Source organism: Prionailurus viverrinus, chromosome X (assembly GCF_022837055.1).
Source record: "Prionailurus viverrinus isolate Anna chromosome X, UM_Priviv_1.0, whole genome shotgun sequence".
Lineage (NCBI taxonomy): Eukaryota > Metazoa > Chordata > Mammalia > Carnivora > Felidae > Prionailurus > Prionailurus viverrinus.
Genome location: NC_062579.1, coordinates 103804416 through 103829986, shown reverse-complemented (window position 1 = coordinate 103829986; position 25571 = coordinate 103804416). Strand labels below are relative to the sequence as shown.

The window sequence follows — 25571 nt, the reverse complement described above, 5'->3', positions numbered from 1 at the left end:
GCTGGGGGGATGGGCTGGGGGGTCAGGCACCATCTGGCAGGCAACGCCCACATCACCAGCAATCATGTGTTCTCCACACTTGCTCATCTTTGAAAGGCCATTAATCATTCTGGGCACACTATCTGCTCTTTCTCTGAGAACTCTTTCATTTCTTGAATAGTGTATTGCTTAAAATCTCTGATTGCAAACTTTCAAGGGACAGGAATGGAGTAGGGAAGGATATTTGGATCGCAGTATGGTCCCAGCGTCCCAGATACAGGCTCCACTGGGAATCTTTGACTCAGTGACCATCCACTGTCTCATTAATGTTCCATATAATGTACTATGGAAAAGTAATATGTGTCTGCTATTTTCAAAAGGGTGAAACGCCAGTATCACGTTTTGAGGGAATAGGACTGGTTGGCTCTTTCAGGGTTTATTCTCTTTCAAAATCTAACAAACTTAAAAATGCATCTGTTTTCTATGATTATAAATGTATAGAATTTTCACATTCTCAATGCAGTTTTTTTTAAATTTTTTTTTCAATGTTTATTTATTTTTGGGACAGAGAGAGACAGAGCATGAACGGGGGAGGGGCAGAGAGAAAGGGAGACACAGAATCGGAAACAGGCTCCAGGCTCTGAGCCATCAGCCCAGAGCCTGACGCGGGGCTCGAACTCACGGACCGCGAGATCGTGACCTGGCTGAAGTCGGACGCTCAACTGACTGCGCCACCCAGGCGCCCCTCTCAATGCAGTTTTTAATGTAAAATTATTTTTAAACATTTACTTCTGAAAGGTGAGGAATGTAATGCAATAAAGGAACACATCTTCATATGTTCATAGTGAAGAAACTAGAAAGCAAAAGTCCCCTGTACGCTGGGTAAGGATTGAGGAAAGAGTGTCTGGGAGGTGAATGATAAACAGCCTCTGTTTCTGTCATGGCTGCATCAGAACAACTGTGCCAGAATGTCAAATATAAATACAGGATGTCTGGTTTTTAGCAAAACATTTGAGAGTCTTCTGTAATATCCTTGTGCATAAGATTGTGAAATTTGACTGCATAACTAGTAATTAGGCAAATTCACAGCTGCTTGAGCAACCGATTGAGTGTCAACCTGGAGGAAGATGTTTTTAGTTAAGGGCCACGGAACTGTCTTTGGCTCTGCCTGGGCATTCGTTCACTTAACAGCTACTGAGCATCTACTATGTAAAAGGCACCGTACTTAGCACTGTAAGGAAAACAAAGGTGTCCAGGTCCTGGCCCCTGACCTAAGGAGCACATTCTTGATCATAATTGATCACAAAGACAGGCTTTCCACTTTGCAGGTAATATAGAGCTGGGTGGCGTCGTTCAATATATAGGATGACAGAATCCAGATTTAAAATGACCTCAACTTGTAGGAACTCTAGGTCAAAACCTACAAGATGAAATTTAACAGTGATAGATGTAAAGTCTTGAATTTAGGTTTAAAAAATGGCATGTGCACAGGATATGAGAGATGTGACTTGGCAGCAGTTTATGTAAAAAGTTCTTGGGGATTTAGTTGATCGCAAGTTTAATATGAGCCAACAATGTGGTGCAGCTTATTTTTTTTTAAAAAGCAAAACAATTTTAGGCTGTATTAGAAGCATGTGTGCTGATCAGACCACATCTGGAGTATTATGTTCAAGCGTAGTCGCCACATTTTATGAACGTTGACAAAGTTGAGTGTATCCAGAAGATAGTGACCAGGATGGATGGGAAAATGATGTCACATGAGAAATGGTTGAAGGAAAGAACCGAGGAGATTAACTTTTGCTTTAGGCCTCAGGTTGTTTGATTTATTTATTTTTTCAGTAGGCTCCTTGCCCCATGTGGAGCTTGAACTCGTGACCCTGAGATTAAGAGTAGCGTGCTCTAGGGGCGCCTGGGTGGCTCAGTCGAAGCATCCGACTTCGGCTCAGGTCATGATCTCGCGGTCCGTGAGTTCGAGCCCCGCGTTGGGCTCTGTGCTGACAGCTCGGAGCCTGGAACCTGCTTCGGATTCTGTGTCTCCTCCTCTCTCTGCCTCTCCCATGCTCATGCTCATGCTCTGTCTCTCTCTCTCTCTCTCTGTCTCTCAATAATAAATAAACATTAAAAAATTTTTTTTTTTTTAAAAAGAGTAGCATGCTCTACTGACTGAGCCAGCCAGGCACTCCTAGGCCTTGGTGTAGACCCTTCAAGTCTTTGCTAAGGTTCCCTTGTTATCTGCTCTCATAGTCTGTACAGCTCTTGTGTCTTCCTCCCTAGGCTCAGGCCTTGTTAGATCAGGCCAGGGGCTCTGTGTTCACAGTGACATCTGCGGGGCCTAGTACCGTGTGAGTGATACAGGTGGGTCCTTAGCAATGTTTAGACAACTAGTGAGTACAATTTCTACATGCGAGGGCCTTGGGGAAAACCGATGAAAAGCTGTAGTGCCTGGCATCTGTAGTCATGAAATAAAAGAACAGAAAAGGAACTTAAAAAGTTCCTAAAAGCTTCAGAATGGGTCTTTTTTCTCTTCTCATTTTCTTTTGGCCTCTGCTAGGACCTGATACTAGATGTACGTGTCTGCTTTAACAGGAATCTGAAAAAAGCATTCTCTCCAAAAGGAGCATTTAAAAAAATGGGTTAAAGTTCAGGCACCAGTATCTAATGAAAGTGACGAGATAACATTTTTTAATGTGCAGGTTAGGACAAGAGTACATGACAAAATGATACCCATCACCAGTGAGGATTTAGTCAAGTGGACACCCTCTCCTACATCTCTGGTACAACCTTTTGGAGCTGCATTTTGGCAATATGTATTCTCCAAGGCCTTAAAATATTCACGGTTAGGGCCAATAATTCCACTTCTGGGACTTTCATCTATGAAAGCCATCCCGAACACAGAAAGAGAAAGCCTTATGCACAGAGGTGTTTTCTGACAACAAAAAACTGGAAACAACAAAATATTTAATCATAGAGGAGTGAATGGTTACATAAACTGTGATATGTCCATTCAAGAGAATGTTATAAAGCCATTATAGTTGGTAGTTTCTACAGGATACACAGCTGTGTCTATATGGTATGCTGTAACTGAGCGGAAATAAATACATCTAAACCTGTATGTAAAAAAATCCTGGAAAGTCTCATACCAAGACGTCAACATTGGCTATTTTTCAGTGCAAGAAGATCAGTTAGTTTTGCATCTGGTCTCCTTTTTTGCATTTTCTGAATTTTTCTTTACAACTCATTTTAACATTGAAGACAGTCTTCAGAGCCCCTGTGTATCGCCAGTTTTATCAAGGGCATTCTGAAATTGTGAGGAAAAGACAAACCCAAACATCTTGAGAGCAAAATTGATTTTCATTCTAAATTTAATTAAATTAATTTTAAGTCACTTTAATTCAAAACACATAGATGTAACTGTACCACGCGAACAACTTTAGATCAAGGCTACGTTAATGAACTTCACAAATCAAAGGTGATGCAACTCTTCAAAAGACAAAAAAAAAAAAAAGGTCAGCATCCCGGATTCTGGAGCGCCAGGTACCCTTTGCAAAGGGAGATGAAAAAGTGCCTTGTAGGTAGCAGGCACTTAATAAAGTCTTGAATGGCTGGCTCCTGGAGGTGACGAGGGACAGATGAGAGATGGGTTGCTAATGGGTAAGATCGGGTGGCTTGATGGATACTGGAGGAACCTGGATATCAGGTATTATCTTGTTAAATCAAAATCTGCTCTAAGAGATATTTAGATATTGCTCAGATGCATCAAAGTTGAAGCTGTCAGACCTCTGTATATTGTAAAAATGCATCCATTACAAGTAATTTGCACTAACCCATGACTCTCTCTAGATATTCAATCTAGTTCAATTTTCTTCTTCTATCAAAATTACTAGTAGCTTTCCCAATATCTATTGTTTAATTTTACATGCCGTGTACCAGTTCACAAGGCACGTTGGATGCAAACTTCGTTCTTGGTCCTGGAGTCACTATTGTTTTCTTAATTCCACTTAATAAAAGGGCACTGCTGACCTCAGAAAACTAGATGGGTCTGTTTTGTTTGTGATATTGAGGGAAATCAGCACTCTTCAGGGGTAAATAACATACCTGGTTTCACTGAGAATGTTCAGAATGTTTGAAGACAATCTCAGTTTGAAGAAAGTGGAATTGTTACATATGTTAACATACGATCTTGCTTTTTGCAACGTCAGTTCTACTTAACATGTGTATCTGTCTCTGTGGAATTAACTTTCTCCTGTTTTCATGTATATTGCATGTTAAGGATAATGGGGGACAATACTATCAAGAAGGTGAATTTGGGGCACCTGGGTGGCTCAGTGGGTTGAACATCTGGCTCTTGATGTGGGCTCAGGCCATGATCACGGGGTCGTGGGATCAAGCCCCACGTCGGGTTCCACGCTGAGTGGAGAGCCTGCTTAAGATTCTCTCTCTACCTCTGCCCCACTCCCCTGCTTGTGTGCATGCAGTCTGTCTCTCTAAAATAAATTTTTAAAAAGAAGGAAAAAAAAGGTGAGTTTAGTACCAGCAATTTCTGTTCTTTACCTATTTTTTGTCCTTTTTGTCTCCCCTCTCCCGTGTTTTCCTCCCTCTTATTTTAAATATTTTCCTTCATCTTTTCTTGTATCACCTTATTTCTATCTCGATGGGAAGCACACTGAACTTCAGAACTGGTCAAGTCCCTTTTTGTTGTTGTTGGGTTTTTTTTTTTTTTTTTACCCCAAATCTCCTCTAAATGAAAACATTCATACAGCATTGGATTGGCATTTCTACAAAGCCAAAGAGCAGAGAGGCTTCGAGAATGGGTTTGATATGCATTTTCTTTTAAGATGTCTTAGGCTGGTTGGTGCTGACAAGAGGTTTTTCGTCTGATAACCTGAAGGTGTGATCTCCCTGGGATGAGTATTCTTATATGGGGATCTGAGTAACTTGAAAGAAAACCGTGGACTTCAAAGCTCCGTTCACCTCATCCACAGTTAACTTTACAGTCTCACTGGTCTGGCAAGTGTTAATAGCTTGATCATTTGCCTGCAGATAACTCCATTGGAACCTGTAGGTTATTTCAATGGGAGATAGCCAGTGGGTCTCCGATCTCCATTTAGATAGAGATAGAATAATACAGAAAGAATTCTGTTGGAGTGATTTATGGAAGAGAACACACAATTCTTACGAATGTTTTCCCCCAGAATGTGCAAAACATGTTGGCAAATCTCAGTAGAAGATGTACTCTTTCCAGTTTTCCCAGTTTTCTATGAAATGAGGTTCTTGATTACATGATTTTTCGACCCATGTTTTTTTTTTTAAACAACACCAACAACACCAACAACAAAATGGTGTGGAGAATAAGTGTCTGGTGATAAACATGTAAAATATTGGTGCTTGATGGTGGGGGGGAATGTCTTCTGAAAGGGGCAGATGGTACCCCATGGGGTGAAGACGGGGTGGTAAATTTCCTTTCTTTACCGTGTGCATAAGGTCAGGTACAAATGGCAAAAGCAAATGAAAGGTAACCTTGAGGCCGTTTGCACTTAGATGTCAACTTTCTTTCAGGAAAGGCTGTTTTTCTTTATTTTTGTTCTTATACAAATCTGGGCCCCAGTGTTGTTTGTTTCTCTTTTTTATTGCTGCTTATTTAGTGCTGCTTCATCAAGGGCTTAGGTTTCTCTTTGAAGTATCCGAGTCTTACCTCTGTAATGCAGTCCTTAAAGCCTCTCGTGATTAGCTAGACTTGAGCCAGTGACCTAGCCAGCATATTTTGCCTTAACTGCCTCCTGCTTTCTCCCCAATATTTGAGTCTGTGGGGGTAGATATGCTAGAGTGATTATTGGTGCTGGCACATGTCCCCCTCAGTGACTTTCTTAGTCTTGGGAACATCTTCCCTGTCTCTCTCTGGGGGGACCAAGGACTATGCATTTTCACAGCTAAGCCCTGCCTGGTCCTCTCCATCTCAAACTGGCCTCTTTGTCATTTCTGACCTCTCAGAGCACATACTGCCAGCCTGACAATGGTCTCGGCATTTAGTTTTATTATTCTCTAGCCTTTCAGGTATTTTCCTTTTTTATTTCCCAATTAGTTTGCAATGCTCTGGAAAGGAGACCACATTTTATTGAAAAACTCTTTTATTGACAAGACGCATGTGCTCCAGGGACACACTTTATTGTCACACAGTCTGTGACCAGAGGAAGAAATGATGTAAGAAACACAGGGCTCTGGGATGTCAAAGAAAAAAGAAAACTTAGGAGTGAGCAAGGACTGGTACCAAGCTCTCATTAAATACCAATTAAAATCATGTCAGATATATCAGAAAACATGAGCTGGCTATAGATGAGGATGTTAGTGGTTATCTTAAGGTTATAGCACCGGATCAAAACACTTCAGCTGTACCTCAGTGTGGACACAGCTGCTGCTAACGTCCTCAGGGGCTATGTGGATGGAGATCCCGTGCTGTCTCTGCCATCCAAGCCGGGCTAGGGACGCCAGTCGCTGCTTGTCCGGTGCCCGGTGCCCACTCAGGTCTTCAGGCGGAGAGCAGGCAGCCCGAGGACCAGGTCCTTGGTGCCTTCCCTGCCCTTCCAGCCGTAGTCCTGTGTGTGTCTGGCTCTCTCCTCGGTCACATGTGCTCAGTGTGTCAGGGTCAAGGCTAATCAGAATCCAGAGCCAGATTGAGGACCGTGAAGGGGAGGAGGACTGAGCGCTGGAAAGGCAAGTAAGGAGGGAAGGGGTGGGAATGATGAGAGTCAGCCCCCGGTTGGCTGCCCGCAGCGTTGCCCTTTCCTTCTCAGCCAGCGACTTGCTGCAAAACGATGTACGCGAAAAGGAAGTTCGGTTGACAATAGTGAGCCGTTGGGAATGGTTGTATAGAGCACAGTATGATAAAACCATTAACAGTGGTGTTTTCAGGGGCACCTGGGTGGCTCAGTCGGTTAAGTGGCCGACTTGGTTTCAGCTCAGGTCATGATCTCACGGTTTGTTGAGTTTAAGCTGGGCGTGGGGGGCTCTGCTGACACCGTGGGCCTATTTGGCATCCTCTCTCTCCCCTCTCTGTCCCTCCCCTGCTCTCCCTCTCTTTCAAAATGAATAAATAAACATTAAAAAAATCCTCTTAAAATGGTGTTTTCGAAGATTTTTAATGACAGTGAAAAATGCTCACAAAGTCATACATATGTAAAATAGCAAAACATAAAGCAACCTATCTGACCCCAGTTGATGATCTATAGCATACATATAGAAAATACTATAAGGAAATTGCTAGAATATTAATGGAGATTATATTTGGGTGGTGGAATCATGGGTATTTTCTTTATATCGTATATCCTAAATTTTCTATACTGCAGATTGATAATCCTTTTTTTTTTAAGTATAATCTCCATTTTATTATTTTTTCCCCCAGAGAACAGTTTTTCTTCATCCCTTAAGGACTTAGCTCCTTACACGGGCTTTGGTGGAGGTCGTGGGGCCGCCCCCACGGGTCTAGATCGGGGTGGGGGTGTTCGGTCCTTCGGTGCCTCACGCGAGTGATCCTGGACTAGTTTGCCGTGAATGGCACGGCTCACGCAGTAATGTAGTTGGACATATAGCTTGGGAAGTACGTAGGCCTCGAAGATACTTGCTTCAGAAATGTCCCTGTAGGCGGCAGCCTCTCCTGTGTTCCAGAAAGCGAACTTCCTAATGGCCTTGTCTTTGGGCACGCAGTGGGTACAGTTGGTGCATAGGCTGCATGTGGCCGTGGCCCTTTGTGGCACGACTGTTACTCTTTCTTTCCTTGGTCATCTTGGAAGCGAGGACCTGAGAGCAGATTTATAATTCTTATGATGAATAAAAAAAAAAGGAAAGAAAATGCCCTTTACTACCATCTTAAATCTCTAAACCCACATGCCAAGATGGAGACCATTATTTTTTCTGAGAACAAAAGTAATATATTCGCATTATGGAAAGTGTTTGAAAAATAGAAAAAAAAAGAAAGAAAAGTAACAGCAATGGAGTATCTTAGAATGTCCTTTTTTAATTTTAAATGGAGAGAGAGTGTATGCATGTGAGCAGGGTAGAGGGACAGAGGGACAGAGGGAGAGAGAGAGAGAGGGAGAGAGAATCGCAAGCAGGCCCCACGCCCAACGTGGAGCCAAACGTGGGGCTCGATCCCACGATCCTGGGACCGTGACCTGAGCTGAAAGCAAGAGTCAGATGCTCAACTGACTGAACCACCCAGGCATCCCTTAAAATGTCCTCGTAACTCTCTTCCTCATCAGAAAGGCTTATTTGAAATATCACTGTAGTTTCTGTTACTTAACGAAATAGGTAGTGCTCCAATACTGGGTTAATGCAAGATATTTAAAAACAGGTTCTTACATTTAGATGGCATCTTCATACATGATTTTTAGAAATGGGAAGGACTTCATATGTCTTCTGGCTCAACCCCAAGTAAAGTTCAATAGTATTCTTTGCTAGTTCTAACACACCTGAGACTCACAGTCTATGTCACTTGCTCAGGTCACACAGCCTGGAAATTTGTAACTGAGTAGAACAAAGGACTTTCCTAGTTTCCAGTTATATTTCCAGTGAGGAAAGACATTTTTTACATTCCAGGGGTAGTGGCTTAAAAACATACTCCTCAAATTTGTTTTCTGGGAAAAAAAAAAACCAATTACTGTTTGTTTTCCTTTTCAGATACATAACCTTCACTCAAACATATCTAGAGACAAATTAAAAATTGTGTGTGTGTGTGTGAAATGAGCAAATTATTTGGATTGTTTTGGTGAAATAAAAAAAAATTGGTGCTTGTGATTGAGAATATTTCCAAATTAAACACGAAACCCTTTAATATTAAATAAATAATTGGTGTACTAATTCACTTACGTTAATGCATTCTGAGCATTTTTTATAACTTCTTTCAAAAACTTAGAATTATTCGACTTATAATTTCTGAATTAAAAGGTAGCATTTCAGCAGATGCCTTTAAATACGTCTATCATAGAGATGGGTTTTTTTTTGGGTGGATTTTTATAGTGGTATGTTATTGGATTAACTAGAAATATAGTCATTCCTTTGATTCAAGCCGAAACTCCTGGAAAACCTATATGATCCTCTTTATGAGCAATTTAACAACATAGTCTTCCAAAGAAAGAGATATGGAAAATACAAAACATAATCCTACTTCGTGAACAAGTTCCCAGATTCCCCCTGGGGTTTGCTTGCTGGGCCTTTTGGTATTAGTAGTTGGCGGTCGCTCTGGCCATAGCTTGTTTGGAAGCCTGCTTTGCCCACTGGTGGTGACCCTGCCACCACCAAGTAGCCAAGAGAGTATGGAGTGGAGCTGAACAGTGGGATCTCCGTGACAGAAGGTTTCAGCAAGTGGTTTCCTTCGAGAACCTTTAAACCAGTCCTAGGTGAGATTTCATATCCTCACCTCAGTCCCTGCCCGCACCGCCCCCCCCCCCCCAACCCTTGTCATTTTGTTGGAGGAGCATTTGAGCAGGAAATTTATTTTCAGTTAACTAGGAAGATATAGGTTGGTAAAAAGGTTCAAAGAAGGTGAAACCTTGTACCTTTCTTTTGCTGAACCCCCCAGATGTTGTGCAAGGAGTGAGGTATGTACATCTGTTTCCTCAGGCGCTGAAGCTAGTCTATCTGGATGGCCTCTGACTCTTTTTAAAAATTTTTTAAAAATATTTATTTATTTTTGAGAGAGATGGAGAGACAGAGCGTGAGTGGGGGAGGGGCAGAGAGAGAGGGAGACAGAATCCGAAGCAGGCTCCAGGCTCTGAGCTGTCAGCACAGAGCCCAACATGGGGCTCGAACCCACAAACCACGAGATCATGACCTGAGCCGAAATCGGACACTTCACCGACTGAGCCACCCAGGCGTCCCGGGATGGCCTCTGACTCTTAAGAAAAAGTATGTAGAGTTGCTCCTTCTTGCTACCACCACTGGATTGTGTTTCTTTATTGAGCACACATCCATTTTTTTTCCTCACAGATCTTATGTGCGGTGCCCTGTGTGTGCCAGGCAATCAATAAATATTTGATTGATTGTTATCTTCTCAATGCAAATTCAACATTTAACGTTCAGATACTGCAGTTTCCCTGTGCCGAAGAACAAAGAAGTCTCTGCTAGGAGGATGCCTGCTCGGGTACTTGGAACCAGCTACCATAGGTCAATTGGCATGTGTGTGTCCTGCTTCCATGCTTTAGTTTAAGTGGAACTTCATAACCACTAGACCACTAGTCAAATCCCTTGTTTTAACAGTCACCTAGAAAATGGAATGTCCGATGGCCGGTGGGGAACCTGGAATCCTAGCATGCAGTCAAACTGTTGAACATTTCTTGAACTAGGCTTCTGGGTGGCAGAGAGTGGGACGTAGTGTTCATGTAGGTAATGGTTCACGCTTAGTCCCTGTTCTCTGGGATCTGACCATCTAGTGGATTAGAAGTCACTGAAGTGGACTGATGACGAGCAGTTTGAAGAAGACACACCTTGACAACTGAAAGAGACTCGCTCTGGATTTGGTTGGTAGTGACTGTTCATGCCAGGCTCCCAAGGTGCTGGAACAAGGAGGAGAAAGAGGAGATGTGTGAGTAGACGGATCAGCAAGAGACAGCGGAGGAAGGAAAAAGGGATGGCTGTAAAACGGTGGCTGTGGCCTCAGAGAAGTAGGGCTCCATTCAGTAATGTGCTGATGTTGGCTGGGGATATCGTGAGGTCAGTGCACACCCAGCCCTGTGTCCCACGCTGTATGAGACTGATGCTCATTATAATAACCAGAGCCGTTAAATGGTTTATGTTTCATACACAGAACTCCCATTTATGAACAAATGTTAAGAAATATCCGTGCAGCAATGCGTAAGCATTTAAAACGTTACTTTTTATCTAGCAGACGTCAATCTGTAAATACTTAACAGGGTCAGACATCACAAAGGATATAAAAACCCTATGTGTGTGCCTTTGAGCAGTTTACTTGGCAGAGAAGACCAGACGTATACAAAGGAAAAGTTTACTCTTGTTAAAAGGCGGTGCATGCCAATTGCTTATAGATAGTAACCGCTAGTGGAGCCCAGGGGAACGGTCAGCTCCCCGGGGCTTTGGGCAGTCAGGAAGAGTTTCCAGGTTCTCGAGCTGGCCTCGGTGGTTGGGCAGGATTTGGGTTGGCCGGACATAATGCCAGATTTGCAGAAACGCTGTCTTTTGCCCTCTGAGAAGTTGCAGTGTCTGACCTGCTCTCGTAAACTCCTCCCCAAAACAGGCTTGTGCACTTAGCAGTAATAAATTGAACCATCAACTCCTTAAAGCACACCTGGTTGATAATTAGCTCAATCACATTGTGTTTCGGTCATTACCCTTGGATTTCCCAAGGATGAGCTTAATTCATCTCCCACATTAAAGTGAGTGCCTGCATGACCCAAACTCAACTGAATAGAATTTCTGTCTCTATTATGTCAATTTAATGCTGTGGTAGTTTTATTGCAAAATAGGTATTGGGTTACAATTTGCCACCCAGATACCTGCGCAGAAATTGTTAACGTATGCTGTAAAAAAGATCTCCAATGGCAGAAGACTCTCCTTTTTCTTACACAGTGCTTCATCTGAAGGCAGACAAAGAGGAAATGAACTGAAACTCTGATTCGAGGACTTGAGAGTTGATAAGATTAACTGTTGTTTATTCAGAGACTACTTATTCGGGTTTTATAGCTTATAAACGTATTGATGATGGATACAGCCCCTTGCCTCCAAGGTTTTACAGAGCTTATTTTGTGTTTTAACCACACTCCCTTTGCCTCTGACCTGCTGCTGAATGTGCAGGGAGAAACTGCTGGTGTATGTGCTGTATTACCCAAGGAGGAAGGGAAAGGGGCACCTTTATTATATCGGATTACTAGCCAGATGCCTGGAATGCTCAAATCTACTCACTGGTTGCTGTTTAAAAGGGGAAAATACAGATCTAACCACCTCTAGGAATGGTGCCAGGTGTCTGTAGTAAGGCAACCCAACTCCAGAAGGCTATAAAAATAGCCCCCAAGTAGTAGGTTCTGATTTCCCACTGAGCTGACCAATAAATCCAACATCCAGTTAATTAAAAATGCTGGGAGGGAATGTTCATCCTCCATTACCCACCTGTCCTTGTGAATACTCATTGGTTACAAGCGGGAGGCTACAACTTAGCGTGTCCGTGTCTGGATTAGGAAACTCTCTTGGTCCTTTTCACAACTATCCGGAGATATAAATGGCCAGTGTGGTTGCCTGATACTCCTCCTTGGTTGTCAAGGTTTATTTGAGGCTAAATTGATGTGAGGCTTCCAAAGACGAACCCAGTGATTTTGCTTGCCTCAGGGCTTCCGGCACCATCCTGAAGAGCATATTTAGACAGACTACCTCATCCCTCCCTTGTTCAGGCTATGAGTTTTCTTCTAGTCTGCCAAAACCTGATGGAAAACCTTCCTGCCCTGATTGCTGCTAGGAGCAGGATACCACAATAGACTGATAGGCAGAGAGAGTGCTGGAAGTTGAATCTTCTAGAATTTTAACTTGATAACACTTAAGAAATCAGTTTGTAAAGCAAGCAAAAACTTGGACCGAGTAGACCATCAATATCATCCTAATCATTAAAGTCATTAAAAGGTGCACAAAGAAAGCAATCGGGAGTATGAGACTCGAGTTAAAAGCTGGAAATAGGAGGGGCACCTGGGTGGCTCAGTCGGTTAAGTGTCCGACTCTGGACTTCGGCTCGGGTCATGATCTCGCGTTTTGTGGGTTTGAGCCTCACGTCGAGCTCTGCACTGACAGCATGGAGCCTGCTTAGGATTCTCTCTCTCTGTCTCTCTGTCTCTCTCTCTCTCTCTCTCTCTGTCTCTCTCTCTCTCTCTCTGCCCCTCCCTTGCTCACATTCTCCCTTTCTCTCTTTCAGAATAAATAAACATTAAAAAAATAACTTCTTAGAAAATAGGAAAGCTGTGGGGGTGATGGTGGGTGGGGGAGACACAAACTCACAGAATACAACTCTGGTCACCAGGGATCCTTTCTAAGGTACCGCTATTAGTGAATTATGTTTCTTGCAGACTTTAACATTTTAACTTACAGGCATTTTGGTGGAAAGAGAAAATAGTAACGAAACTTGACTTCTAGTCAGGGCTCTGTAACTTACCAATTTCCCTTTCTCGGGCTGTTTTCCTCCATCTACGAACATGTCGGACTAGAGAAGCACTATGATTCTTTGTACACACCCTAAATTCATGGGACAGTGGGTTTTGAGTCTTTATGCATTGGAACTAGAAGTCTTTACGTAGAGTGAAAAGTTTTGGGAGAGACTGCTGAATCCAAGGGTGCAGAAGCTTGGCAAGGACAGAAATTTCTTTTATAAGTGAGGAATTCTTTAGTAATCAGGAGGCCTGATTGATTGGGGGTGGGTATGTAGATTGCTTTTATTCATGCTTTCGAGCTGCATGTGTGCATGTGTTCGGTTTCCAAAGCTGAGGCTCTTATATGATTTGCTGTGCATTAGCAAGGTATGAATTATTAATTCTGCTTAGACTTGATCACAAAGACCGCAAACTGGGACCCTATTATCTGAGGGTCTAATGCATCCCCTTTTCTCCATCAAACTAGGTTTGTAAATTGTCATCAGGCCCTCTAAATAACACCACTGTCTGGTGCTACCTGAGATTTCTTTAATAAGGAACGTCAGGGCGACTTAGAATCACATCCTATGAGAAGAAGTTGAAAGAATGGAAACTTTTTAGCTTGGGAAATTAGAGTTTCAGAGGCTATGCTGCCTGTTATCAAAAACATGAAGGTTTCTCAAGTCAAAGTAGAATTAAACTAGTTGTGTGTGTATGTGTGTGTGTGTGTGTGTGTGTGTGTGTGTGTGTGGTGCTTTGGTGTGGGAGAAGGCAAACTGGGATTAATGGAGGAGAGCTATAGGCATAACTTTCTTAAGCTAGGCAAGAAGTTTCCAGCAGTCTAAGCTGTTCCAAGTAGGGAGAATGGGCTACCTCAAGGAGGTTGCAAAGTTCCCACTGCCGGTCCCCATCACAACCCTCGCTGCAGTAAAAAGTTAGTTTCTTTGAATGGAAGTTGGACTCTGTTTTCTGGAGTAGACCTGTAGGGATCCGGTGGTCTGGGGATGCCTGCACTACACTGTGAACACTTCCAGGGCCCATACCGTGTCTTACTTGTATCCTCAGCACCTAGCGTAGGGCCTGATCACAGAAGGAGCTCGGAAAATGCTTGTTGGTCAACTGAATGAAACTGTAAGCAACCAATAGATGCTTTTGGTCCCTAGATCAAGTATTAAATTGGTTCCTGGGTGTACAATGTCCCCTTTCTCTTCAGACATTTCTATGGCTTTCACACACAGCGACTCCCCTGCTAACAGCTTGTCATTGTCAGAGAACTAAAACAGTTTGGTCGACAAAAGGCCCTTCCATCCCAAAATACAGAAGGGAGAAAACACATAAATTTAATATTAGGTATGCATTATCAGAGTTACATGCATGTAAGGTGGCATAAACATGACTACAGAGTTTGGCAAGAATCTCATGCATTTTGATGGAGGAAAACATTTATATGGAAAAGTAAAAGAGAGAATAGTTGAAAATGTCTATTTCCTTGGGAGACAAGAGGACGCACCTTGGAAAAGATGTCTCAGCTAATTCTAGAGGTAAATATTTGCAGTTCCAAGGGATGGGGGGGGGGTCCATGAATATGCATTGTAAAGATTTTTTTAAGTTTATTTTTGAGAGAGACAGAGAGAGAGAGAAAGACCGCAAATGGGGGAGGAGCAGAAAGAGAGGGAGACACAGAATCCGAAGCAGGCTCCAGGCTTCGAGCCGTCAGCGTAGAACCCAATGCAGGGCTCAAACTCGTGAACCGTGAGATCATGACCTGAGCCGAAGCCGGATGCTTAACCGACTGAGCCACCCATGTTCCCCCATGAACGTGCAGTGTAAAACTAAAAGGTCAAGACTTTTTATCAGACCTAGTGTGTTCTCAAGGAGATACCCCGAAGAAGGACAATGGGTACATAGGGACTTCGTCCACAACAAAAATTTGATCATCGCATCACCTGGCACGGTTAGATAGTGGGTGTTCTTCGTGGTTTCTCAAGATACCTGAAGGTGAACTCATCTATGGGGTAACATATCTTCCCTCCAAGATGCCACTGCGTCCGGGAGCTGGAAACCTGCCTCTCCTCACTTTATTGGTTGATTATATAATGCTGGTTTGTTTTTTATTTTTAAATGAAACACTTTGGATGAGGCCTTACAAACATAGGGCAAAGGTGATATTGAAGGGCTAAACAGGTTAAACCTCATGGGAAAATGCAGTCTCCTTCCCCAGATACCGCACAGGTATCATAATGATTTTACAAACCATTGAGAAGTGGTAGACACTTCAAAACTATAATTTGATTGGAAGCTTAAGAAGATACGGCTCTCTGGAAGACTGGGCCCTGAGAAACATTTGAGCTAGCACCTAATAAAGTAATTAAAGGTGGATATAAATCTTTGGTTGCTTTTGGCTGGTGTCTCATGACTGTGGCTTGTGCTTAAACTAACCTAACCTGCTGGCAAAGGTTTCGCTGACTGAGCCACTTGTGTGGACACTGTCTGTTTACCTTCATTTATTCCTGTCTGAGGTTTGTAAAGTTCTCCCCAAGGATTCCTGTAGGCAGCTTCTGAAGGTAGTTTGCCAGACCAAGTATCTCCCTCTTTCCAGCCCGACCTTCTCTCTCCTCTGGTGTGGGGCGGCTTGAGGGTGTCGCCATACGGATACCTGCTTCGGAGCCACCCTGATCACCATTTAGTGAAAAAAAAATTCAAGCATCCTGTTTGGACAGATTGTAAGCTGTGACATTAGACCTTCCTGGTATGCAGAATGGCTTTCATCACTCTCCCACCCCATTCAGCAAGGTTAAAGGTCTCAGGAAGGTATTTGACTTGTGGCTCAGACTTGCCCTCACTGCTGAGCAATGATGGGTCTTTTGGCTTGAACCACTTAAGAGGCGCCAATGGGAGCAGCCTACCAGAGAGGACAAGTGAAGGAGCAGAAACGAGTTCATGACAGCATTTGAAGTAAAGAGGGCGTCAAGAGGAAAATAGGATATATGCTGAAGGCTTTGCTATAGTTTTTGTTGTTGTTGTTGTTGTTGTTGAGCTTTTGAATTTAAAAGATTTAAATTTTTAGTTTATTTTTATTTTTTTTGTTTTTCTTTTTTCATTGATATATGTTCTTCTTTAAAATTTTTTTAAAAAATTTTATTTAAATCCAAGTTAGTTAACATATGGTGTAATAATGGTTTCAGGAGTAGAATTTAGTGATTCATCACTTACATATAACCCCCAGTGCTCATCACAAGTGCCCCCTTTAATGCCCATCACCCATCTAGCCTATCCCTCCACCCAGTACCCCTCCAGCAACCCTCAGTTTGTTCTCTTTATTTAAGAGTCTCTTATGGTTTGCCTAGTTGTTTTTTCTTTTCTTTTCTTTTCTTTTCTTTTCTTTTCTTTTCTTTTCTTTTCTTTCTTCTTTTCAGTTCTGCTCAGGAAGTACAATGGCATTTTGTGGTGTTTAGTTCAGGGGCAGTAGAGGGAAACCAAAAAATAATATAATTTGTTTTAATTGAGAAGACCCTCAGAGGCAGGAACTGATGTCCCTTGGCCATTTCTATCGTGACCCCAAATCTGGCGTTTCAAACAATGACACAATAGTAACTTACTGACTGTTGAAAGCTGTTGTATACTTCCATGTTAAAAAAGTGTGTGTGTGTGTGTGTGTGTGTGTGTGTGTGTGTGTGTTCTCCAAAAAGGCATTCTGTCCTTTCCGGATTTTGTAATATATAAATAATAAAGCCACAGGTGTTCATGATATTAACCTTTTTGTGCCAAGGTTAAGAAGTCTCATTCCAGGTGATTCCCAACTAAACTCTCTCGGTGATCTCTCTGGGTGTTGCATAACATTCAGAACGTTGTCGAAACAAAATTATTTTTAGTTCATTTTAGGAAATAATTTTTACAGCCAAAGCTTAAAAGTTTTGCATAACTTGTGGCCAAACAATAACATGCCTCAGATTTTTTTTAACAGTAGCTTTATTGAGATATAATTCACGTACCATGAAAGTCAGACTTTTAAAGTGCACAATTCAGCGGTTTTTAGAATATTCACATAGTTGTGCAGTCATCACTATTGTCTGATTCTAGAATATTTTCATTGCCCTCAAAAGAAGCTCTATGCGCATGAGCGGTCACACCCCATTCCCTGGCTCCCTCAGTCCCTGGCAGCCACTATTTTACTTTCTGTCTTTATGGATTTGCCTGTTCTGGAAATTTTGTGTACATGGGATCATACAGTATTTGTCCTTTTATGTCTGGCTTCTTTCACTTAGCAGCATGTTTCCAAGGTTCATTTTTGTTGTAGCATGGATCAGTACTCCAATTCCTTTTTATGGCTGAATGGTATTCCGTCGTATGGCTAGACCACATTGTGTTTATCTACTCATCAGTTGATGCCCATTTGGGTTGTTTCCATTTTTTGCATACCCAGGAATTTATCCTGAGGAAATGACCAAATGGGTGCATAAAGAATTAGTATAAGGATATTTGTTGTGACATTATGAAAGTGAAAAACTGGAAATAACCGAGTGTGTAACATTAAAGGATTGATTCAGTGATGAGACATCTATATGATGGAATACAGTCCAGCTCTTAAAATGGTGTTGTAAAAGAATTTATAATGACAGTGTAAAATGCTGACAACTTACTGTTAAGTGACAAAATAGTACAGAAAGTGTGGCCCCGTTTTTAGAAAAAGTGAATCTAAGATGCATAGAAATAAGGCCAAAATCCTTACACAGAAAACCGTGGTTCTCTCTGTATGGTGGGATTATGGGGGAGGTTATTTTTTTTTTATCTGTATTTTCTTATTTTTCTAGAATCATCCCATAATTATTTATTGAGTTCATAGTATGTGCTAGACATTGTGTAGTGTACGTGTATTTCGCAATGAGGAAATTAAAAACTAATGTTATTAGTCAAAACAATCCCAAAGGGAGCGTGGGAGTTGTGTATTGTGTCCTCATGCATACGTATATGCCGGTTTTTGGAGATGTGGTAGGATCTCACAGACAGCACCAGGGCGTCACGTTTTAACTCCAAATAGATTTCCACGTACTGATAATGACACGTTTATCAGATAAGGAAAACATTGAGTCACTTTTTTGGAGTGGTCCTGTGCTTGTCTGCTTTCTCTTCTTTCCCTACAAGAAAGGATTGCATGTGGGGATGTAGAGTTTATTTCCGCCTGCTTGGACTGACATTTTGACATTTCCGGAACTGCAGGATGTTTGAGAGCAAGCAACTCGGCTTTCCCTGAAAAAATTAATTATACTGCCACTTTTACATCGTGATGGGCCTTTGTAAGAGGCCAGAGCTATTCAAGTAGGGAAACATGAGATGGTTAACAGGATGACAGTAACATAAAGGTCCTGAGTCTGGAGAAAAGAAGCTCATTAAGCATTGATTATCAGCATGGTGTAAACTCTTTCAGAAAGTGTTACTACACTCCATGCCTTTGTTGCGTGGAGGAAATTTAAATCTGTGTTCCATTTACATCAGAAATGAGATTTGTGTTCAGTTGCTGTGCCTGGCTCGTCACCTGAAGCCGGTCACTAAAGTTCAGTCACAAAGCATCACACTCATCTGTGTGTCGGCCTACAACCATTCTGACTGCCTGTTTGGAGATGAAGTCCATTTGAAAGATGTGTAGTTTCTCCGGGACATACTTGAGTTCGTTTGAGGGCAGGATAGCGTGTATCGCGTAGGGTGGAGATTAAGATTTCTTGAGTCTGCAGTCAGACCAACCTGAGTTCGAATCTCTGATGCGACTGAGGCTCTGTACAAGCCTCAGTTTTCTCATCCGCAGAGTGGGGGTGATAATCTCTATCTCACAGGGTTGATACACAGGTTAAAATGAAGTAGTCTAATCCTTGCAGTGCACTCGCCATATTTACATTGTAAGAGCTCTATAAACTTTTATAGTTTTAAGGAGTATGCAAAGGTATTTAAAGAGGAAAATGGAGACAATTCCTGTTATTTTATCTTTTTCACCCTGTTTCTTATTTATTTATTTATTTGCCTAAAATGGATTGTTAAAATGGCCCAAGCTTCAATTTTTAAATATAAGCTTTTTTTTTTTTTTTTTTTTTTTTTTACAGATTTTACTTTTAAGTAACCCCTACACCCCGTGTGGGGGCTTGAACTCACAACCCCATGATGAAGAGTCCCATACTCCACTGACTAAGCCAGCCAAGCACCCCTGAATATAGGCTTTAAGGGTATTGTGTAGCAGAGTGATGAAATACTGATGTTGGCATGTAACGAAACAAAACATACAGAGACATACAGCACTCATACCCAACAAAGCCTGTGGTCAGCAATCATGAAATCAGATCTATGTATAGTCTTCTACGTTTTTACTTTGTTCTTCTCAGCCTTTGGTCTTTGTAATTTTTTTTTAAGTTTATTTATTCATTTTTGAGAAAGAGAAAGCGCAAGCAAGGATAGAAACAGGGGAGGGGCAGAGAGAGAGAGAGAGAGAGAGAGAGAGAGAGAAAGAGAGGGAGGGAGGGAGAGAATCTTAAGCAGGCTCCATGCTGTCAGTGCAAGACCTGATGTGGGGCTTGAACCCACGAACTGTGAGATCATGACCTGAACCGTAATCAAGAGTCGGACGCTTAACCAGCTGAGCTACACAGGTGCCCTACAGCCTTTGGCCTTTAATAACGATGAGCACATATCTAGATCTTAATAGGTTTGGCTTCTTCAAATAAAGTGTTTGTGGGGTTTTCTAGAATTCTTGCCAGAATAACAGTCTATTAGTACACACCATCCTTCTCTAACTTGCTGCCTTTAATCTGCTGGGGACTCAAAAACTAGGTGACAGAACTTGTCAGGACTCTGGGTAACGCACAGTATTCAGCTCTGAATAAGGCTTTGGGTTGTGCAGAGAGGAATCCACATTTTTGCTGTTGGAGATAACTTTTCTTTGATTATATTCTGATTGTTCTCTATCTTCTGGACACTTGATAGTCTATAAGGGAAATCCACCTATTTCCCAGTAAAATTTGTGAGCTGTTGACATGAGAGAGGAATGTTCTTCTGCTCACAAAGAGGGACTGTTCAGGTAACAAATGTAATGACTCTATGACAAATAACCCGATGCCGCAGTGGATTGTTACATTGGTTTGGGCATTGCCAGAATCACCAGAAACTAGCTTTCCAAAGCGATAGGTGATGTGGAGTCAAATGTCTTGGGGAAGGGGAAGCTTTGAGATGAAGGCAAATGACATGTTTACCAGAGCAAACGATTTAGTGCTGTGATAATGTCATCTTGGTAGACAAATGGGAAATATTTCTGTCTAGAACGTCTGGTTCATATTTGACAATAGACGAATGTACAATAGAGAGGCAGGGGAATGTTTTGAGAGTAAACCAGAAATACCAGAAAGCACCCCATTTAGGCGTGAACAGAATTTTGACTTTGATATGTGCCTTTCCGAATTTGACATGATCAGTGGACAGCGCAACTCTGTTGTACTTTCAGGTGAATTTTCTTGGGTTGCAGTTTATGGCGCACGTGGGTTGGGCTTTTGAGTGAGTGGCAGATGCGAGCTTTGACGCTTACGTGTTTCCATACAAATGACTTATAATTTTCTTCCAGGAAGATTCCTGTCCATTAATGTGCCTGTGGTATCTTCATCTCAGCGTTCCAGTTTCCTAACTCGTATAATGGGATGAGTAACGACCATTTCAGAGGGTTGCTAGGAGGATGAAACAGGAGAATATGTGCACAGCACTGGTACAGGGCTTGTGCGTCATAGCAATCCTTATGTTAATATCACCACCCGAAGCTGGGCTTGGCTTTGATGATTGGCTAAGGAGACTTCCAACAAGTGAGCTAGCTGTGCCTTTTTCTTGTGATTTGTTTTCGTCTTTTGACGGCCCAGGGGCTCGTTGAAGTCTCGGGGTGAGGCTGGGAAGTGAAGACAACTTGGTCACAGAAAACCGGTGGGCAATCATAAGGGAGTATTCTTCACGCACCGAAATGAAAACTTCTTAAGGCCATCGGTCAATGCAGTTAGAGGCTGTGTATTTCTTTTACTAATGAAACTTTGATACTTGTGTTTCCTCATCTCTCTGTCTGTCTGTCTGTCTCAGGATGTAGTCCCATAGATGAGCACCGTGGAAACTTTTCTTGACTCTGGGATCTCGGTGAGCTTTGGACCAGAGGCCTAACAAACTTCCTCTATGAGTGAGCCATCATTACCATAATAAAGGCTCACCAATCACTGTTGAAAGCCATAGGTCAATTATTACATAATTCGATTACTGAATACAAATAAGAGGAGTGGAGTACCTTACGATAGTATTCAGAATTTGAGTGTGTCTACATTCTAGAAGATATCCCAACCTGTTTTTAATTTCTATCCTGGTATAGGTGCTTAAAACATTCCTTCAGCCTAATTGCCCTCTCTTTCACGCTCTTGTCCTTCAGATTAAATTCCTTATATTTTACAAAACCTGGCTTTAAATTTCCGTGCCTCATTCTGTCTCCTTCCAGTACGTACGCATTCTGTACGTATTGCATGTACAATTCTATTTAATGGCAGGATGGCAATAATGACCACATTGTAGTAGAACCTCATTTAGACAAATGCCTACCACAGAACCTCGAATTTTGATTTGACCATGCTAGTTGTATACCATAAATGCTCATAGAAATGAAGAGGTAGGTAAGATTGTTCAAAAGGGGCTATTTTGCTGATTCCAGAGTGATGGTATTTCTAAGTAAATACCTCTATAACCTTCTGCTGTAATTGTATTGGAAAGCAATACAAGTGGGATCTATAAGTATTGAAAGTCCTAGAATAAAGGCATAGGCAGAATAAAGGTATTCTTAACCTTTTGCAGGCTCTAGAATTTGTTTAATTGGTGATTAGGAAAGGGCTTTACATACACGTATTCATATACGTGTGTGTATGCATACCCACTATACACATACACACGTATACACGCACATACGCATACATATGTTTGTACCCGTACACATGTAGATTTCTAAACTGACGTGAAGCAGATTGTGAAGATACTTGGGCGATGTTCAGAACCTATCTTTAGGTAAATGGTGGCTCAGTTTGAGACATTTTACTGGACCTAGGGACCTGTTTTAGCAGAAGAAGGATACCATCTTAGGCCGTGTGGAACGGGGAAAATAGGAGGAGATGTGGGCAGATCTGTTTGGAGTCAGATTGGAAGCGAGGCTCTCAAGCGGTTGGACAGTCCCTGCCCCACCGTGCTTTTCTGCCTCCGAGCGGGGCATATTCCCATTTCCACCGGGTCCTCTGCACTGTTCCCTTCCAGTTTGCACAACTTGTCCAAGGTCACACGGTGAGTGAATGGCAGAGGGAGACTGTGAATTGTCTATAGGCAAAGACTTGGTCTGTAAGTTTGCTCATGCTTGAGGGCAGAGTTGGAGGGCACAATTCAGGTGGCTGACTGGTACTCCGAGGGCAACTCCTTGCTAAATCAATTGGCACCTAGGCCACAAAGAGCTATTTGAAATATCTGGTGGCCGTTGAAATGGAAATCAGACAAAATTATTTGCCTTTCATTCTAGGAGGAGAAGTGATGGCACATCTGAACAGTTGTTTCTAAAGAGCACATCCAAGGCCCAGTTACTTTCCGGAGCAAAAATAGGCAAATCCAAGCAGGATGTAAGGGCTGTTTTGCTCAGTGGCACCTAGAAACAATTTCAGTCAAGGCCCAGATGTATTTACACATTTTTTTAAACATTTATACATTTTTGAGAGACAGAGTGCAAGTGGGGGAGGGGCAGAGAGGGAGCGAGACACAGAATCAGAAGCAGGGTCCAGGCTCTGAGCTGTCAGCACAGAGACCGACGAGGGGCTTGAACCCACGAACCCGGGAGATCACGACCTGAGCCGAAGTCAGCCGCTTTAACCAACTGAGCCACCCAGGCGCCCCCGAGGTCCGGATTTAAATGGTTGTTACCCAGGTCAAGCTAGGGATTAGGAAGGGTGGCAGATGAAATCAACTCAGGGTCTGGCACCAGTTACAAAAGGAAGCAGGTCATTGGGTTGTGTTTATAGAGGAAAGAGAATGGATTGTAAGATTGTTATCACTGGAATCATGGTAGGAGAGGGGCCCTCATTTGAAGCCTCAGCCTCAGACGAAAAGAGCCCAGAGTGCTTTAAGGACTCACTTGTAATTGGCCCTACATTCCACAGGAAGAAGCCTTGCCTCTGGCTACATCCCTCTGCCTGGGAGAAAGGGAGAAAGGAGGAGGGGTCCGGGTGGGTGGGAGTGGGGAGTGGGGAGAGGGCCTCTGGCATCCTGTGAAGGAGTTTCTAAAGTCTCGCCAGATTTTCCAGCCGAGTTTCAGACTTTACATTGAAAATTGGCCGATCTTTAGAAGCCTCAGCCAACAACTTGGGGAAGAGTTTCTTTTACCGTTGCATCAACAGACAGTGGCATCCGGCGTTTCTACAGTCCAGGGTTTTTGTTTTTGTTTTTTGTTTTTGTTTTGTTCTATTTTTGGTGCTGGGCGATCTCCTTGCCCTTTGACATAAATGTTTTGTACTGCTTTTCGGTTTGCCGCAAACGCGATCCCTGACCCTTGAGGGAGGAAGAAAAGAAGCTAGTTCTTGACTTTACTGTTTCAGGATCCGGGTAGCAGAGTGACAAGTAGACAGTACAGTTTCACTGGCCAGAGGCTTTGGGTGTAGTTCACCCCAGTGAATCATACCTGATGCTCAACACAAAAACAAGCAGTGAGGTAGTTTTCATTAGTTTCCAAGTAATAGATGATTTGGTAGCTAAGTGCATTTGCTAATTCATTAACAATTAGATAAATTAAATTTCATGGAAAGGATTTAAAATGTGAAAATAAAATGCTGCACGTGTTTAATTTCAACTCTATAGATTAAAATCCATTTGTTGCCCCCCTCCCACCCCTTCCTCCCTCTCCCTTTCGAATCGTGCAGAATACACAGGCAATTAGAGCTCGCAGGGTAGATTGTTTTTCTCATTTAAAGTATCTCTTCTCCCTGGAAATCGGTCCTCCAGTGGAGCATGTCTGTCTGTGTCTCTAGATGAGTGTCAGCGACAAATGGTGCTTGTGCACATAATACTGATGGGGATTGTTGGCGCACAGAGAACAGGAAAAGCCCTTTGCAATACCATGAGGGATTCAGGAAGGTATTTTAGAATTTGAAGAGGCTTAAGGGTTGATTCCGCTGCTGATATTAAATTGCAGCATGGCCAAATGATTAACAAACTTGTCTTTCTTGAGCTATCTCAGGGCAGGGAGGTTCTCAAGTGAGTGCAAATTGGTTAATGACTTTAAAAAACAAGTAACTTGGCTGGGTTTTCGTAAACAGTTGGGTATATTTGGAACCCTAGCGATAAAGATCAAGTCAAGATCTACTCAACTGGAAAGCTCATGTTCCGTCTTTGGGGTCAATCTCAGAATGAACTACAGTTCGGGGTGATACTTGGAAGGCTGGTACCACACTGTATTTGAAATAACTTCATTTCAGTGTTACCGTCCGTGATCATAGAAGTTGCAACACATTCCTGTTGTAACCGTTTGGGGTTTGTTTTCACTGTCTTTCTGACTTTTCCCCCTGATCTTCAGACGGACCTCATTCACAATTTTCTGGAAAAACAACCCGTCTTTTCCCACAGGGGATCACATTGTGTGATTTTGCCTTGTTATCACATGGAAGATTGAATCAGCTAAAGCTAAACAGGGTGGCGAGGCAAACATTGACGTCGATTGGTCTTTTCAGTTTTTCCAAGTCCGTATTCAAACGGGGAAGGTTGTTATTGTTGTAATCCATTCAGTGTGTGTAGCCGAAAGCAGTAAGATGCTGCCCATTGGCCTTGATCTTTGCTGTGGAAGGTGGCAGAGACTGTGTGGCCCAATGTGGTCGGTGACTTGCCAGGGTAGTGTCACATTTCTGAGAAACTGGCTGTGGTTGTACAGTTAGCGTCAGTATTTTGCTTTCAACTCATTAATAGGTTGTTGGAAGTTCCAGTGAATGTTGTTGAGCTTGAGTGAGTGAAAAATTGTTTAATAGCGTCTGGTAAGTAGAAAGGGAGATCATTCACTGCTAGCTGCCATCAGGATATCTAATTTCTCCTTGAGGACCTGACCTGAGTTTCTATCATGTGAGGGTCAGATTATCATTTACCTCAAAGTCAGCTACTGTGCTCGTAAAAGTTGTGTTTCTTTTCTCTCTCTCAGATATGGGACCATCAACACTGGGATAGAAGCCCTTTTACATTATTTTCTCCTAGTGGAGTTGCCCTGCTTTTTCCCTTCCCTGTATATTCAGTTTTAGGGGATTGTATGGACAAATCCTCTTAAAAGGCAATGGTGGATGATTTTAATCTTTTTCAACTGTTGAAGCAATACAAAAAGGAAGAGTCGTCACGTGAAGCAAGGTAGTGATAGGATGATTCAGAAGAGAATAAGGATTGTGTCGTCCTTACTGTTTTCGTTCATCAACTTTCTCAGTT

General features: G+C 42.4%; 1 protein-coding gene and 1 pseudogene across 1 annotated transcript in view; one reads left to right on the top strand and one right to left on the bottom strand.

The window, feature by feature from the left end:
* The window catches only part of GPC3 (glypican 3), a 419817-nt gene that overhangs the window by 73878 nt on the left and 320368 nt on the right, over positions 1 to 25571 (top strand). The gene's annotated exons all lie outside the window — the stretch shown is intronic.
* On the bottom strand, positions 7413 to 7755 carry LOC125157852 (40S ribosomal protein S26-like; annotated as a pseudogene).